Here is a 17500-nt window from a genome sequence, read left to right as displayed (position 1 = left end):
TGTCTGAAAGAAGTGATTTTAAATGCTCAGTTCGTCCCGATGCGGAGCTGCACGGGACTGATTATGTTACAACCATGCACCTAGGTGCTTACAGAATCTAGTATAGAAAGAAGTTTGGCCCAGCCCTGCTGTGCCTTAGCGTTAAGCGCCCTGTGTACCCGTATACTGAATTTCATGGCTCGAATTGGAATCTACGGAGGAGTCGGGACTATCCCGCTCCCCATATGACGCTGCAAATTTTTCAAATGCCGCAAAGTTGGCCTCGGTTGAAATCAAGTCCGCGTGGCCAATTGGGCCCGTGTGAGGACGGACCCTGGCTAACAACTCCGCTCGTTCGGGTGCCATAAGCGGGCAGTCCCATAGGACGTGTTCAACGTCTTGGTGGTCATGCCCACAGGTGCATCCCGGCCCATCTACTATCAAGCCAAGCTCGTGGAGCCTGGCGGCGAAATTGCCATGGCCGGTTAGGAACTGGCTCGTCCAGTGAGAAGGTTGAAGTCTTCTCGTTTGGTGCCTGCAGAATACGTCTGGAAAAAATCGAAATGTGTGCCGTCCCTTGGAGGAAGCCGTCCACCTCGTCTGCCATGCCGCAAATGCGGTCTTGTAGACCAGCTTGCTTACAGTCACCCTGTAAGGAACGTCCTCGGATCTCTGTGGCGGCGTCAATTGAACGCCGGCGAGTGTAGTGTTGATTCCCCTCAGGAGGAGGGTAATCGATCCTCTCACTTGGACGTGCAGATCGAGGGGCAGCACCCCCGCGAGCACGGCAAGCGCGTCTGTGGAAGTTGTACGATAGGCCTTTGTGAGTGAGATCAGCGCAAGTCGCTGACCGCTCAGTAGTTCGCGTTTGACTAAGCTTAATGAGTTTACTCGGGAATGCCAGACGCTGGAGGCGTAACCGGCTATTCCCATGAAAATTGCGCCATATGCAACCTTAAGGGCTCTAGGTTTTAGTCCCCAATTGCTGCCCGCCATTCGGGCCATCTTCTGAAAGGCCAGACCGGCCTTGGAGACGGCCGTCTTGGCATGTTTAACGAAAGACAGCCTACTATCAAGAATTACACCCAGGTACGTTACGCTCTCCGAGAAACGCACTGGGGTTTGGCCAAAAACTACCCGGGGTGGCCGTTTAATAATGTTTACCCGGGAGCTGCCCTTGAGGAGGACAGCCTCCGTTTTGCTCGGGGCAAAGGTAAGCCTATTCAGTAATCCCCATTTGAGAATTTTGCCCAAGGCATCCGTGGCTACGCCCTCGAGTCCCGCCCGAGACGAGGCCTCAACGAGCAGGAGCAAGTCGTCGGCGTACGCAACGAGGGTGCAGCCCGGGGGCAGCGGCAGCGACAGAACGTCGTCAAACAGGATGTTCCACAGTAGGGGACCCAGGACAGAGCCCTGGGGGCATCCCATGGTGGTCCTCCTGCGTATGAGTCCGGGGCCGGAGTCATAGGTTATCTCCCTATTACTGAAGTAGCTTTGAACCAGGGCAAAAAGGTCCCCAGGGATCTGTCTCAGCCGAAGCTTTGCCAGTACCAGGGGCCACCACGCGTTATCAAACGCGCCCGCGATGTCGAGAAAAATCCCGGCAACGAGGTTCTTGCCAGAGTTCTCCACAGAGTCGAGTACAAAGCGTATCGCGTCCTCAGTGGACTTTCCGGGTCTGAACCCAAATTGTCTCCGCGAGATTGGACAGTTTTCCGACAGGTGGGACTCAATCCTGCTGTTAATCAATCTTTCAAGAACCTTCCCGAAGACGGGAAGGAGCGTCAGCGGTCTGTACGCTTTCGGGTCGCAAGGAGGGCGATTGCCGGCCTTCGGGATCACCGTGAGGTGACCCTTCTTCCAGCAATCAGGAAATATGCCGCTACTCATGCAGTCTATGTAGAGTTGCGTGATCTCGTGTGAAGCAAGAGACCACGCCCTTCTAGCTATTGTGCTGTCTATGCAGTCAAGCCCCGGGGCTTTGCGTGTCGGGAGGCACGCGAACAAGATTCCTAATTCTGGCATGGTAGCGGCGGCGGATCGCGGAGTGTTCAGTGGGAGCAGCGCGTGGACGCGAAGCTGCTGAAAGCGGTCGTCGTCAATGTCGAGCGACTCGTCGTCCTGCGGGACAAGAGCATCCAACAGGACGGTGGCGGACTCTTCGTAACCGCTGGTGAACGATCCGTCGGGGCGCCGCACCGCCGTCCTGATTCCGCTGGGCCGAGAGCTCAGCTTCATCACGCGGAAGGGGGGCCCCCACGGGTCATGTCCACCCATTTGGGTGACAAATTCTCTCCAGTGCTTTTTTTTGGTTTGGTTGATTACTTTTTTCAGCTTGATCCTGGCGGCTTTGTACTCGGTTGCCAACGGATGGTCCGTCGGCAAGGTATCCTTTTGTTTTTTGCGAGTCGCTTGTAAGGCCCTTCTGGCCTTTCTCATTAAGTCCCTCAGTTTAGTAAGCCTGGGTGTCCACCAGGGAGCAAGGTCCGGCGGCTTTTGGGTTGACCTTCCGATGGCACTCTCTGCCGTCCTCACCACGAGGCGTGTCAGGTCCTCCGCTGCGGCATGTGCATCCGCAGGGGGAGGGCATCTGGCCATCTTGTCGAGACCCTCATTAAATTCGCGGTCAAATCGCTCCCAGTTTGTGACCTTCTTGAAGCGCTTCGGCAGAGACTCGCCTTTGTTCAGTGCGAGTGGCACGCCACCCCTCTTGGTCGTATAGGCAAAAGTGATCAGTCGGTGGTCGCTGTCTGATGCGTCCTCGTGGACCTTCCAGTCCACGACGCAATGCAGGGCGCCTGTTGATATCAGGGTGATGTCTATGTATGATTCCCCGTTTTTTGTAGCAAATGTGGCCAGACCTTTTGGGTCGTTTACGACCGAGAGATCACATGTCGCCATGAGTTCCTCGAGGGGCGCTGGGTCATCGCGCGGCCTGGGCCCGTCGGGGGACCAGAGCCACGATTGTATGTTGACATCCGCGCCCACCAGTACTCGCTTGCCACTGCATGCGAGCAGGATTTTTTCGAGCTGCTCGACGCACTTCAAGGTGCTCTGATTAAATTTAAAGTACGAAGAGACCACCACGACGGAGTCCCCCGATCGGTCAGAGATCTCCGCCACAGCAAAGAGCTCGCTCGACAGGTGGGAGAGGCGCAGTGCCACTAGTGCGGGGTTCGCAATGAAGATGCAGGCCATGGAGCCTGGTCCGTGGTGCAGCACCTGTCCCCCGCTGAAACCCCTGTTGGTGCCCATGGGGTAAGGCTCCTGCACCAGTGCGACGTCGAGCTCCATTTCCCGCATCACCCTGGTCAGTTCCGCCGTCGTAGCTCTCCCCTTCCCCACGTTAAGTTGACCGAAGCGGATCATTTTACCGAGTAATCCGTTCGGCTGCGCTCCTGCGCCACAGCATACAGACGCGCCGGGCAGTCAGGGTCCGTTGCCGCGTGTTGATGAGGCTTCTTGTGCCTGGCACAGGCCGGGCATTTCCCGGGGGCTCTGGAGTTCGGGCAGTCGGCCTTATCGTGGCCCGTCTCGGTGCAGTGGCCGCACGTAACATGTTCCGAGGAGCAGTTTTTGGCCATGTGGCCGTATAGGTGGCATCTTGTGCATTTGACGACTCCGCAGAAGTCTTTCACTGGAAACGACTCCCAGTCCATGTATAGCCGGCCATCGCTGACAAGTGCCTCTCTGACCCTTGCCGGTACTGACAGCACCATGTGGCACCTGCCAACTCTGGGGCCAGCTCTGTGGCTCATTTTCACTTGGCGGTATTCTTCCTCAGTGAGGCCTGTGTGTTCCCTTGTGTTTGTCTCGATTGCTTCTTTTATCATGGCCTCGTTGGTGGCCACCGGGACATTGAATACTATTATTCGGGGGAGCCGTTTCCCAGCAACCTCAGCCCGCAGACCGGCCTCCCTGATGCCAGGGGCGGTAGCAAGACGCTTGGCCTCAGCGTCAGTTTTGGGGTGTATTATAACCCCGCCTCCTCGCACCATTCTAAGGCCAGTGATCTGGACATTGAGGTCCTTTGGCACGATTAGGGTTTTGACCGTCTTCCGGGTGTCCTCGGACTTCTTCGACTCCCCTGTCGGGAAGAAGAAGACGCCCGGTCTGGCCGCTGTGGTCGGCAGAATTGCCGGGTAATCCTCAAGGGGGGCCTGCCTGGCGCCGCCTCTGGTTCCTCGTCGGGCAACATCACTCCAGGTGTGGTTGTTGGCTGTGTCTTCGCGTTGTTCGACTGCAGCCTCAATGGTCTTTTGAAAGGCAGCGCGATCCTTGAGGACAGCCTTGTCAGCCTCCAGCTGGATGGCGAGCGCCCATGCCTCTTCGGTTACTTTGTTGAGCTCCCTCTGGACGGCCTCAATTAGGGTATTAGGCATCCTGTTGTCCTTTTTGATAATCTGCATGACATGGTCAATAGTGGCCGAGATTCTGGCGGCGCCGTGCTGTGACTCAGTAATCGGGTTCTCGGCCGGCTCAGGTTTGTCCCGCCGCCTGGTCCCACGTCTGGGCGTGTTGTTCTCGTTGGAGACTTCAGGGTTTGCAGGCTCGTTGCGCGAGGAGTTCTTTGCATCGTTCCTCTTGTTCTTAGGGGTAGGTTCATTGTCGTTGACCTGTGGCCCCGGGGCAGATTTTTCTTCTGCAGCTTTTTTGGCTGCTTTAGCCTCACGTTTGAGCTGTGAGCGCAGCTCGTTCCTTTCCTCTTTGGCTTCATCATTTTTTGATTGGTGTTTAGCCTCATGTTTAGTTTTGGCCGCTGCTGCAGCAGCAGCTCGTGCAACGCTTTTGGCGTTGGCAGCACTGGTGGTCGCGTGCTCGGTCTCCACAGACGTTAGTATCACTTTGGGTATAGTACGCCCCTTGCTTTTGTTTTTAGAGGCTTTTTTTGAAAGCTCAGTCTCGGACTCGTCCGAGGAACAAGACGCATCCCAAATGCGACCGCTCAGATGCTCGGGCGGAGCGCCCTTCGGGTCACCCATTTTAGGTGCTTTTCTTGTGTTCCCTCTGTTTTTATTCTTCTTTAAGTTTTATTTTATTTTTTATTTTTGTAAAAAAAAAAAAAAAAAAAAAAAAAAAAAAAAAAAAAAAAAAAAAAAAAAAAAAAAAAAAAAAAAAAAAAAAAAAAAAAAAAAAAAAAAAAAAAAAAAAAAAAAAAAAAAAAAAAAAATGGGGGGGGGGGTGGGGGGGGGGGTGGGGTGGGGGGGGGTAGGTAGGGGGGTGGTGGGTAGGGGGGGCGGTTGGTAGGTGGTGCGGGTCACAGTGATGTGCACAGTGTGCACTGCTGTTTCAGTGATGTGCACCGTGCCGAATTTTGGATACGGTCCCTATAGTATGCACAATGTTCGTTGTGACGTCAATTGACCACAGCGATGTGCACTTTGTCGCCTCGTTCGATTCCTTCCAGAAGCTTCTGGAACCTTCTAGAAGCTTCCACGGTAGGTAGGTAATCGGCTGGCGCCGGTCTGTCGCGTGATTGAGTCAACGGTTTTTTCCAGCCACGTGTTTGGCTGATGTAATCCGGAAATTCACTATGGAGATTGGGTTTTTTGGCCCGCAAATCCAAGTCCTTTGACCGATTCTGCTCAAACAACACCACACTGTTCAGCACACAGAAGCCGTCACTTGGTAGTTTTTTAAGTCACTTCCCTTGGGGGGGGGCCGCACAGTTAATTATTTGCCGTAATGTTAGTTTTTTGCACTTTTCTCGGAAACCCTTGGGTTTTCCGAAAATATTTTTTTGCGAAACGGTAGCCGGCACACTCCCGCTCGGTAAGCATGCACTTTAGGAATTTTAGTAAACACTTTGTCGCGATGATTTATCAAAAAACTGATTTTTAGTAGTTTTTCCTTGATTACTCAGTTTTCCGGAATGGTCTCTCGGAAAACTTTGTATCCACGGGTGGGGAATCAGATTCCGCAGCGATAGAACCTTTTTTTTTTGAAAATCGCAGCACTTTTCGATTTTTAAGGCAAGAATTAGCAGGAGCGCGACGTGAACGTGACTTGGCGCTGGTAAATCCAGGGCCGGACTAAGTAGATAGGGACAGTGGGAATCTCGTTAATCCATTCATGCGCGTCACTAATTAGATGACGAGGCATTTGGCTACCTTAAGAGAGTCATAGTTACTCCCGCCGTTTACCCGCGCTTGCTTGAATTTCTTCACGTTGACATTCAGAGCACTGGGCAGAAATCACATTGCGTCAACACCCGCGAGGGCCATCGCAATGCTTTGTTTTAATTAGACAGTCGGATTCCCCTTGTCCGTGCCAGTTCTGAGTTGACCGTCGTCCGGCGGCCGTACAGGCGACCGAGCGCGCGCGAACACGCCGGCACCACACAGCGAGGACGATCCGAGGGGAGGCCAAGGCGAGGCGCCGGGAGACGGAGCGCCGCGAGGGCGCGAGCTTGCGCCCGCACCCCGCGCGGCAACACCCGCCCGGCTTCCACGTCTCGGCCGATGCCCTCTTCCCGACCAGGCCCGGCACGCCACGGCCCTCAGAGCCAATCCTTATCCCGAAGTTACGGATCCAACTTGCCGACTTCCCTTACCTACATTATTCTATCGGCTAGAGGCTCTTCACCTTGGAGACCTGCTGCGGATATGGGTACGAGCCGGCGCGACATCTCCGCGTATCCCTCACCTGAATTTTCAAGGTCCGAGGGGCCGATCCGGACACCGCCGCATCGGCGATGCTCTTCGCGTCCCGAGCCCTATCTCCCCGCTATAGGATTCCAGGGCGCAACGAACGCTCAGGCAGAAAAGATAACTCTCTCCGGACCTCCCGTCGGCGTCTTCAGGCCATTTTGGGTTACCCCGACGAACTCTCTTGCGAGGGAACGATTTTTAAGACGGTTCCGCAGCCGGGTTCCGGAACTGCAACCGGATTCCCTTTCGCCCGACGGGTGTTATTTTATATACAATATATATAGAACTTTACACCATCATCAACATCGGATTTCTCCTAGGGCTTAGGATCGACTAACTCGCGTGCAACGGCTGTTAACGCGAAACCCTTCTCCACATCAGCCCTCAAGGACCTCGCTTGAGTATTTGCTACTACCACCAAGATCTGCGCCGACGGAGGCTCCAGGCGGGCTCACGCCCAGACCCTTCTGCGCACACCGCCGCGGCCATCCTACTCGTCGCGGCTTCAAGACGCCCCCGCCGTGAGGCGGGTGCGCCCCGCCTGCCTGCGACGGTCGAGTATAGGCTGAACGCTACAGCGCCATCCATTTTCAGGGCTGGTTGCTTCGGCAGGTGAGTTGTTACACACTCCTTAGCGGATTCCGACTTCCATGGCCACCGTCCTGCTGTCCTGAGCGACCAACGCCTTTTATGGTTTCCGATGAGCGTTCATTGGGCGCCTTAACTCGACGTTTGGTTCATCCCACAGCGCCAGTTCTGCTTACCAAAATTGGCCCACTTGGCACTCCCATCCGAGCTCCGACTTCATCTTCGAGCAAGACGGAGATCTCACCCATTTAAAGTTTGAGAATAGGTTGAGGCCGTTTCGGCCCCAATGCCTCTAATCATTCGCTTTACCGGATGAGACTGTGTGAATGTAGCGCGCCCGCGAGGGGCGCGAACATATTTCTCGAGCGCCAGCTATCCTGAGGGAAACTTCGGATGGAACCAGCTATTAGATAGTTCGATTAGTCTTTCGCCCCTATACCCAGTTCCGACGATCGATTTGCACGTCAGAATCGCTTCGGTCCTCCATCAGGGTTTCCCCTGACTTCGACCTGACCAGGCATAGTTCACCATCTTTCGGGTCCCAGCGTGTACGCTCTCAGTGCGTCTCGATAATAACAACGGTGGCTTTTTCGAAACGCCTCGGGAATGCGGCGGGACCGCGGAAACGGTCCGCGCATCTTCCCTCCGGCGCGACCGAGGCCGCGCCTTTCACTTTCATTGCGCCTCTGGGTTTAGTGTAAAAAAATCCCAATGACTCGCGCACATGCTAGACTCCTTGGTCCGTGTTTCAAGACGGGTCCTGTGAGTGCCCAAAACAAACCCACCGCCGACCGGGACGCGTCCCGTCCGAGAGCGCGCCGCTAACCACGACGGCCGACGCGCGACACCCGCGGCGCACGAGGCGCCGGGGGCCGCACGAAGGTCGCCGCTGCGGCGCGACGGACGACCGGCCGAAGCCGGGCGGACGCGAACCTCGTTCTCTACCGTCGCGTGCGGCGGCCGTGGACGCCGCGGCTCCGCCCCTCGTCGAGGGACGGGACAACCGCACGGCGCATTCGACCGCAGCGCGACGGGTCGCGGTGTTATACTGAGGGAGAAGTGCACGCACTCCGGGGGCCCGTCGGCGAACCCGCGCCCCCCCCTGCCGGCGCACCCGCGAAGGCGCGTCGGCAGAGGGTGAGCGGCGAGACGCGGACCCCGGCGGAAGAGCGATGAATCTCCCCGTTCGCTCGTTTGAGTTCCACAGGTTTACCCCTGAACGGTTTCACGTACTCTTGAACTCTCTCTTCAAAGTTCTTTTCAACTTTCCCTCACGGTACTTGTTCGCTATCGGTCTCGTGGTAGTATTTAGCCTTAGATGGAGTCTACCACCCGCTTAGGGCTGCACTCTCAAGCAACCCGACTCTGGGGAGAGAGACCGTCGCGGCCGGCTACCGTCACCACGGGCCTGGCACCCTCTACGGGTAAACGGCCCCGTTCAAGATGAACTTGGACTGGCAGCCGTGACTAATGACCGCGCGTGTATGTATAATTCTCCTCCCGAACGCTACATTTCCCGGCGGCCCGCCGGGGCCGCAGGATTCAGCGCTGGGCTCTTCCCGTTTCGCTCGCCGCTACTCGGGGAATCCTCGTTAGTTTCTTTTCCTCCGCTTACTGATATGCTTAAGTTCGGCGGGTGATCTCTCCTGATTTGAGGTCGACAAACAGTTTGCGTGCAAAATGACGCATGCGAGCGCTCAGACTCACGCGCGGCGACGCCTTTTACGGGTTGTGTGCGTGTGTGCGCAGCGGCTTTTGCAAGTCACCGCGCTCACGCCACGTTCCAGTGCGTGCGCGCGAAGCGAGCGCCCGATGCGAGCGCACTGAGGCGCTACATTCGCACAGGGCGCGCCCGACAACAGGCGTCGATAAATATTTGACCGGACGCCCGGAAGGACGGGTGGGTGGCGGAGGCGTGCGTGTGCACGCGACCTATCCCCCCCCCCCGCCGACCTGGCGACGCCGGCAACTGCTCGCGAACAGCCACACACACACACACACACAAGTGTGTGTGTGTGTGTTATATGACCGTTCGCAGTCTGGTGTTTCTGGTGTACGCGACCCTCAAACAGGAGTGGTCCGTCGACAAACTACGTCTTGCTCGGACCGCAATGTGCGTTCGAAATGTCGATGCTCATGTGTCCTGCAGTTCACACTCTGACGCGCATTTAGCTGCGTTCTTCATCGACCCACGAGCCGAGTGATCCGCCGTTCAGGGTAATCTAGTGATTACATATTGTTGTTGTTATATTGTTTCGTTTTCGGCATATTATATATTTCATAATGCACATGCGAGATGTGCAAAATAAATTTATATAAAAAAAAAAAATTACACGTTACGCGTACACGCGCACATGTTCGTTTCGCACAGGAAATGATCCTTCCGCAGGTTCACCTACGGAAACCTTGTTACGACTTTTACTTCCTCTAAATGATCAAATTCGGTCAAACTTTCCGGCGCGTCAGAGGCCCACGAGGAGCTTCCGCGCGCCAGTCCGAAGACCTCACCAAATCATCCATCGGTAGTAGCGACGGGCGGTGTGTACAAAGGGCAGGGACGCAATCAACGCGAGCTGGTGACTCGCTTTTACTAGGAATTCCTCGTTCATGGGGGAGAATTGCAAACCCCAATCCCTATCACGAAGGGGTTTCATCGGGTTACCCGGGCCGTTAAGCCAAGGAGGACACGCTGATCCCTTCAGTGTAGCGCGCGTGCGGCCCAGGACATCTAAGGGCATCACAGACCTGCTATTGCTCAATCTCGTGCGGCTATATATACCGCCGGTCCCTCTAAGAAGATTTTCATTGTACGCCGGTAGTGAAGACCGCGACGCGCCCGCGCCTCCGACGCAGAACGCCAAAGGACACGGACGCGCGCGGACCCTCGTGATACCGGTTGTACGTCTATTTAATAGGCTAGAGTTACGTTCGTTACCGGAATTAACCTGACAAATCGCTCCACCAACTAAGAGCGGCCATGCACCACCACCCACCGAATCGAGAAAGAGCTGTTAATCCGTCAATCCTTCCAGTGTCCGGGCCTGGTGAGTTTTCCCGTGTTGAGTCGAATTAAGCCGCAGGCTCCACTCCTGGTGGTGCCCTTCCGTCAATTCCTTTAAGTTTCAGCTTTGCAACCATACTCCCCCCGGAGCCCGAAAGCTTTGGTTTCCCGGGAGCTGCCCACCGGGTTAAAATAATGAAACTTCGGCGGATCGCTGGCTGGCATCATTTATGGTTAGAACTACAGCGGTATCTAATCGCCTTCGAACCTCTAACTTTCGTTCTTGATTAATGAAAACACCTTTGGCAAATGCTTTCGCTTTAGTCCGTCTTGCGACGATCCAAGAATTTCACCTCTAACGTCGCAATACGAATGCCCCCAGTTGTCCCTATTAATCATTACCTCTGGTATCAGAAAGCCAACAAAACAGAACCGAGGTCCTATTCTATTATTCCATGCGTACAATATTCAGGCAAAACTTAGCCCGCTTTGAGCACTCTAATTTGTTCAAAGTAAACAGCCGCGACGGCCCGCCTCGGCGAACGGCCGACCTTGCGGCCGACCGACGCCGGATGGCGAAGGACGCACCGGCGAGAAGCCCCGCAGACGTGCCTGTCGTACCGCAGTCGGTAGACCGACACCGCAGGACACAATTTCAACTACGAGCTTTTTAACCGCAACAACTTTAGTATATGCTATTGGAGCTGGAATTACCGCGGCTGCTGGCACCAGACTTGCCCTCCAATGGATCCTCGTTAAAGGATTTAAAGTGTAATCATTCCGATCACGAGGCCTCGGACGAGTCCCGTATCGTTATTTTTCGTCACTACCTCCCCGTGCCGGGAGTGGGTAATTTGCGCGCCTGCTGCCTTCCGTGGATGTGGTAGCCGTTTCTCAGGCTCCCTCTCCGGAATCGAACCCTGATTCCCCGTTACCCGTGACAACCATGGTAGTCGCATAAACTACCATCGACAGTTGATAAGGCAGACATTTGAAAGATGCGTCGCCGGTGCTAGACCGTGCGATCAGCTCAAAGTTATCTAGAGTCATCTCGAAGAGCGACGGACGACGCGAGCGCCGACCGCCGATTGGTTTTTGATCTAATAAAAGCATTCCTCACGTTCCCGTTCAGAATTACGTTTGCATGTATTAGCTCTAGAATTGCCACAGTTATCCAAGTAACTGTGTACGATCTAAGGAACCAAAACTGATATATTGAGCCATTCGCGGTTTCACCTTAATTAGGCTCATACTGAGACTTGCATGGCTTAGTCTTTGAGACAAGCATATGATTACTGGCAGGATCAACCAGGGAGCTGCTCTGCGAGGCCGCGGGCGCGCGCGCACTGGGCGCGCCGACACCCGCGATCCACACGTCACACGCGAACGCGCACCGGAGTCACCCGGCGGGCGACGCTGGCTCTCTCTTTCGATTTTTAACGTGCCGACGCACGAGATACAACGGATTGTATGCATACATACGCACAGAGCACGAGATCGTGCTCCGCGTTTCTCAATTTCCCATCGTAAAACGTGCACACCGAAAACGCACGCCGTCGGCGCGGTAAACGGAGCGACGGAGGCTGAAACGCCGTCCGCCGTCACTCGACAGGATGATTCTGCTAGCGCGGAACTCCAGAGTGATGCGATCGCATAGGCCGCGGCGACGAAATATAATCGCACGCCGGGTGAGTGTCTCGTCTCGCAAATGTACCGCCGACGCGGCCGAATGGCCGCCGCAGTTTGCGAACGCCGTGAAGGAAGTCTTGTCAAAGACGACAACCCACTGCTATACATACGATGGATGAGGGGAGAGACCCAGACGACAACAACAACGAATACGGACACGGCAATGTTGGGTAGCGCAATAATCCGTCGCCATTATTTTATCGTACAGTTCTCTCCTGCGTACATTTTCCCTCACACATTATAGTGTAAACGCGGCGCACTACCGGCCGCGTAACCGAAATAACACTACAAAAGGCGAAGGTGACGATTCTCTTTAGGTTTAATCTTTCATTTGAAATTTCGAATTGCGAATTGCGAATATATATTTTGGTAATTTGGATAATTTTTTTTTTTTAATTTCAATTTTTTTTTTTTTTTTTTTTTTTTTTCATCCATCATTATGAATGATATAAAACCATTGAAATAAATATCATTATGAGAACGTTATATTACGCTCGCCACCGAACGGTCGAGGGTGGGCTGAAATGCCGATACGACGCAAATATAGCTTGCCAGGCGGACGCGGTCTCGTACTTCGTCTCGTACGGTCTCGTCTCGGTCTCGTACTTCGTTCGCAAACCGTCAAGAGTGCCAAACAAAATGTAGCATAGCATTGATAAAGCGCCGCACTACCGACCGCGTGACCGAAATATCACTACAAAAGGCGAAATTGACGATTCTCTTTAGGTTTAATCTTTCATTTGAAATTTCAAATTGCGAATTGCGAATATATATTTTGGTAATTTGTTTGGTTAAATTTTTTTTTTTAAATTTCTAATTTTTTTTTCCATCATGATAAGATATGATGTATGAAAAAAAAAATTAGGTTATATTATGTTAGGTTAGGTTAGGTTAGGTTAGGTTAGGTTAGTTTAGGTTAGATTAGGTTAGTTGAGGTTAGGTTAGTTTTTGTTTAGGTTAGGTTAGGTAAGGTTAGATTAGGTAAGGTTAGGTTAGGTTTAGCTTAGGTTAGGTTGTGTTAGGTAAGGTAAGGTTATGTTAGGTTATGTTAGGTTAGGTTAGGTGAGGTGAGGTTAGGTCAGGTTAGCGAAAGAACGTAGTCGACGAGAGCGCCGCTTTAAGCGAGCCATGGGCCCTCCTGGCTAGCTAAATCTGCGTCCCGCCGGCATCGTCTACTTGACATGCCGGAGGGACGCAGATTTAGCTAGCCAGGAGGGCCCATGTCTCGCTAAAAGCTGCGCTCTCGTCGACTACGTCCGTTCGCTGACCTGACCTAACCTCACCTCACCTAACCTAACCTAACATAACCTTACCTAACCTAACACAACCTAACCTAAACTAAACCTAACCTAACCTTACCTAATCTAACCTTACCTAACCTTACCTAAACAAAAACTAACCTAACCTAACCTAAACAAAAACTAACCTAACCTAACTTAAACTAACCTAACCTAACCTAAACTAACCTAAACAAAAACTAACCTAACCTAAGCAAAAACTAACCTAAACAAAAACAAACCTAACCTAAACAAAAACTAACCTAACCTATCCTAAACAAAAACTAACCTAACCTAACCTAATCATACCTAACGTGACCTAACCTAACCTAAACTAACCAATTTTTTTTTTCATACATCATTTATTATTATGATGAATACCATAAAAAAATATCAATATCATATCGTTATAGGGCATAAACGTGATCAACGAGCGTGTCACTGATCATTTTAAATGCGCCCGATACGCCTCACCTGAAAGAATATTTCATTGTCTTCATTTCGACGTTCAACATAGGAATAGGTAAGTAAAGCGCGAGGGCGAGTTCTAGCGGTAAAATTTGATGTTAAAATAATTTTTCATTATTTTTCATCCAACATATATTATTATGATAGATATCATATACCGTTGACATGTCGATAACATAATATCGTCATAATACGCACGCCGCCGAACGCGGCGAGAGTCGGACGTGAAGTGCACGATGCACGACGATTAAGCTCGCCAGGCGGGCCACGTGTCGCGCTCTAAGCGGCCCTCTCGTGCGTCGTCGACGGCCGAAACGGCGATGTCTCGCTTTAAACGGCGCTCTCGTCGACGACGTTCGTTCGCAGACCTAACCTAACCTAAACTAACCTAACCTAACCCAAACACAAAAACTAACCTAACCTAACCTAACCTTACCTAACCTAACCTAAGCTAATTTAAATAAAAAAAAAAAAAATCTTTTTTTTTACATCCATCATATTATTAACATTATATATATATAACGAAGAATTAAAAAAAAAAAAAAAAAAAAAAAAAAAAAAATTAAAATAAACCTTACCTAACCTTACCTAACCTAACCTAAGCTAATTAAAATAAAAAAAAAAAAATCTTTTTTTTTACATCCATCATATTATATTATTATGAAATATCAATATTATATCGTCATAAGGCATGAACGTAATCGTAAGATAATTTCATTGTCTAGTTCTAGCGGTATAATTTGATGTTGAAATAATTTTTCATTTCTTTTCATTCATCATACATTATTATGATAGGTATAATATACCATTGACATAACGATAATATAATGTCGTTTAAATACGCACGAACCGGCGAGAGTGGGACGTGTGAAGTGCACGATGCCGGCGGGACTCAGATTTAGCTGGCCAGGCGGGCCCGTGTCACGCTTTAAGCGGCGCTCTCGTCCGTCGTCGACGGCCGAAGCAGCGACCTCGTCGTCGAAGGATGTCTCGCTTTAAACGGCGCTCTCGTCGACGACGTTCGTTCGCCAACTTAACCCAACCTAACCTTACATAAACCTAACCTGACCTAACCTAACCATATTATCGTCATAATACGCACGCCGCCGAACCGGCGAGAGTCGGACGTGAAGTGCACGATGCACGACGATTTAGCTCGCCAGGCGGGCCACGTGTCGCGCTCTCGTGCGTCGTCGATGCATGTCTCGCTTTAAGCCGCGGTCTCGTACTTCGTTCGCAAACCGTCAAGAGTGCCAAACAAAATGTAGCATAGTATTGATAAAGCGCCGTACTGTTAATAATGTAAATGAAATATGAACAATGTAATAGTGAAGTAATAACCCTCGTACGAAAAACCAAGGAATTCAATAAAAGCAGAAATAAAAAAAATTTAAATAAACCTCACCTAACCTTATCTAACCTAAACCCTATCTAATTTAAATTGAAAAAAAAAAAACATTTTTTTTTCATCCATCATACAATATTATGATAGATATCATATATCGATAACATATTATCGTCATAATACGCACGCCGCCGAACCGGCGAGAGGCGGACGTGAAGTGCACGATGCACGACGATTTAGCTCGCCAGGCGGGCCACGTGTCGCGCTCTCGTGCGTCGTCGATGCATGTCTCGCTTTAAGCCGCGGTCTCGTACTTCGTTCGCAAACCGTCAAGAGTGCCAAACAAAATGTAGCATAGCATTGATAAAGCGCCGTACTACCGACCGCGTGACCGAAATATCACTACAAAAGGCAAAATTGACGATTCTCTTTGGGTTTAATCTTTCATTTGAAATTTCGAATTGCGAATTGCGAATATATATTTTGGTAATTTGTTTGGTTAATTTTTTTTTTTTAAATTTCTAATTTTTTTTTCCATCATGATAAGATATGATGTATGAAAAAAAAAATTAGGTAATATTATGTTAGGTTAGGTTAGGTTAGGTTAGGTTAGGTTAGGTTAGGTTAGGTTAGGTTAGTTTAGGTTAGATTAGGTTAGTTTAGGTTAGGTTAGTTTTTGTTTAGGTTAGGTTAGGTAAGGTTAGATTAGGTAAGGTTAGGTTAGGTTAGGTTTAGTTTAGGTTAGGTTGTGTTAGGTAAGGTAAGGTTATGTTAGGTTATGTTAGGTTAGGTTAGGTGAGGTGAGGTTAGGTCAGGTTAGCGATCGAACGTAGTCGACGAGAGCGCCGCTTTAAGCGAGCCATGGGCCCTCCTGGCTAGCTAAATCTGCGTCCCGCCGGCATCGTCTACTTGACATGCCGGAGGGACGCAGATTTAGCTAGCCAGGAGGGCCCATGTCTCGCTAAAAGCTGCGCTCTCGTCGACTACGTCCGTTCGCTGACCTGACCTAACCTCACCTCACCTAACCTAACCTAACATAACCTAACATAACCTTACCTAACCTAACACAACCTAACCTAAACTAAACCTAACCTAACCTTACCTAATCTAACCTTACCTAACCTTACCTAAACAAAAACTAACCTAACCTAACCTAAACAAAAACTAACCTAACCTAACTTAAACTAACCTAACCTAACCTAAACTAACCTAAACAAAAACTAACCTAACCTAAGCAAAAACTAACCTAAACAAAAACAAACCTAACCTAAACAAAAACTAACCTAACCTATCCTAAACAAAAACTAACCTAACCTAACCTAATCATACCTAACGTGACCTAACCTAACCTAAACTAACCAATTTTTTTTTTCATACATCATTTATTATTATGATGAATACCATAAAAAAATATCAATATCATATCGTTATAGGGCATAAACGTGATCAACGAGCGTGTCACTGATCATTTTAAATGCGCCCGATACGCCTCACCTGAAAGAATATTTCATTGTCTTCATTTCGACGTTCAACATAGGAATAGGTAAGTAAAGCGCGAGGGCGAGTTCTAGCGGTAAAATTTGATGTTAAAATAATTTTTCATTATTTTTCATCCAACATATATTATTATGATAGATATCATATACCGTTGACATGTCGATAACATAATATCGTCATAATACGCACGCCGCCGAACGCGGCGAGAGTCGGACGTGAAGTGCACGATGCACGACGATTTAGCTCGCCAGGCGGGCCACGTGTCGCGCTCTAAGCGGCCCTCTCGTGCGTCGTCGACGGCCGAAACGGCGATGTCTCGCTTTAAACGGCGCTCTCGTCGACGACGTTCGTTCGCCAACTAAACCCAACCTAACCTTACATAAACCTAACCTGACCTAACCTAACCTAACCTAACCTAACCTAACCAAACCTAACCTAACCTAACCTAACCTAACCTAACCTAACCTAACCTAACCTAACCTTACCTAACCTAACCTAAGCTAGTTTAAATTAAAAAAAAAAATCTTTTTTTTTACATCCATCATATTATTAACATTATATATATAACGAAGAATTAAAAAAAAAAAAAAAAAAAAAATTAAAATAAACCTTACCTAACCTAACCTAAGCTAATTTAAATAAATAAAAAAAAAATCTTTTTTTTTTACATCCATCATATTATATTATTATGAAATATCAATATTATATCGTCATAAGGCATGAACGTAATCGTAAGATAATTAAATTTCATTGTCTTCATTTCGACGAGTGGGACGTGTGAAGTGCACGATGCCGGCGGGACTCAGATTTAGCTGGCCAGGCGGGCCCGTGTCACGCTTTAAGCGGCGCTCTCGTCCGTCGTCGACGGCCGAAGCAGCGACCTCGTCGTCGACGACGGATGTCTCGCTTTAAACGGCGCTCTCGTCGACGACGTTCGTTAGCCAACTTAACCCAACCTAATATTACATAAACCTAACCTGACCTAACCTAACCTAACCTAACCTAA

General features: G+C 50.3%; 2 non-coding genes and 1 pseudogene across 2 annotated transcripts; all 3 read right to left on the bottom strand.

The window, feature by feature from the left end:
* Positions 1 to 5766: 5766 nt before the first annotated feature.
* On the bottom strand, positions 5767 to 8877 carry LOC147079290 (large subunit ribosomal RNA; annotated as a pseudogene).
* Positions 8878 to 9275: 398 nt separating this feature from the next.
* LOC147079289 (5.8S ribosomal RNA) lies at positions 9276 to 9437 on the bottom strand. The gene has a single exon (XR_015071664.1). It is a non-coding gene; the product is annotated as a 5.8S ribosomal RNA (ribosomal RNA).
* A 152-nt stretch (positions 9438 to 9589) lies between these two features.
* LOC147079288 (small subunit ribosomal RNA) lies at positions 9590 to 11533 on the bottom strand. Its single transcript, XR_015071692.1, has one exon. It is a non-coding gene; the product is annotated as a small subunit ribosomal RNA (ribosomal RNA).
* Positions 11534 to 17500: the final 5967 nt, after the last annotated feature.

This window comes from Rhyacophila brunnea, unplaced genomic scaffold (assembly GCF_057557595.1).
Source record: "Rhyacophila brunnea isolate RB1 unplaced genomic scaffold, BYU_Rbru_1.0 scaffold_10, whole genome shotgun sequence".
Taxonomy (NCBI): Eukaryota; Metazoa; Arthropoda; class Insecta; order Trichoptera; family Rhyacophilidae; genus Rhyacophila; species Rhyacophila brunnea.
The sequence above is the reverse complement of the archived record's forward strand: the minus strand, read 5'-3'. Positions and strand labels throughout refer to the sequence as shown.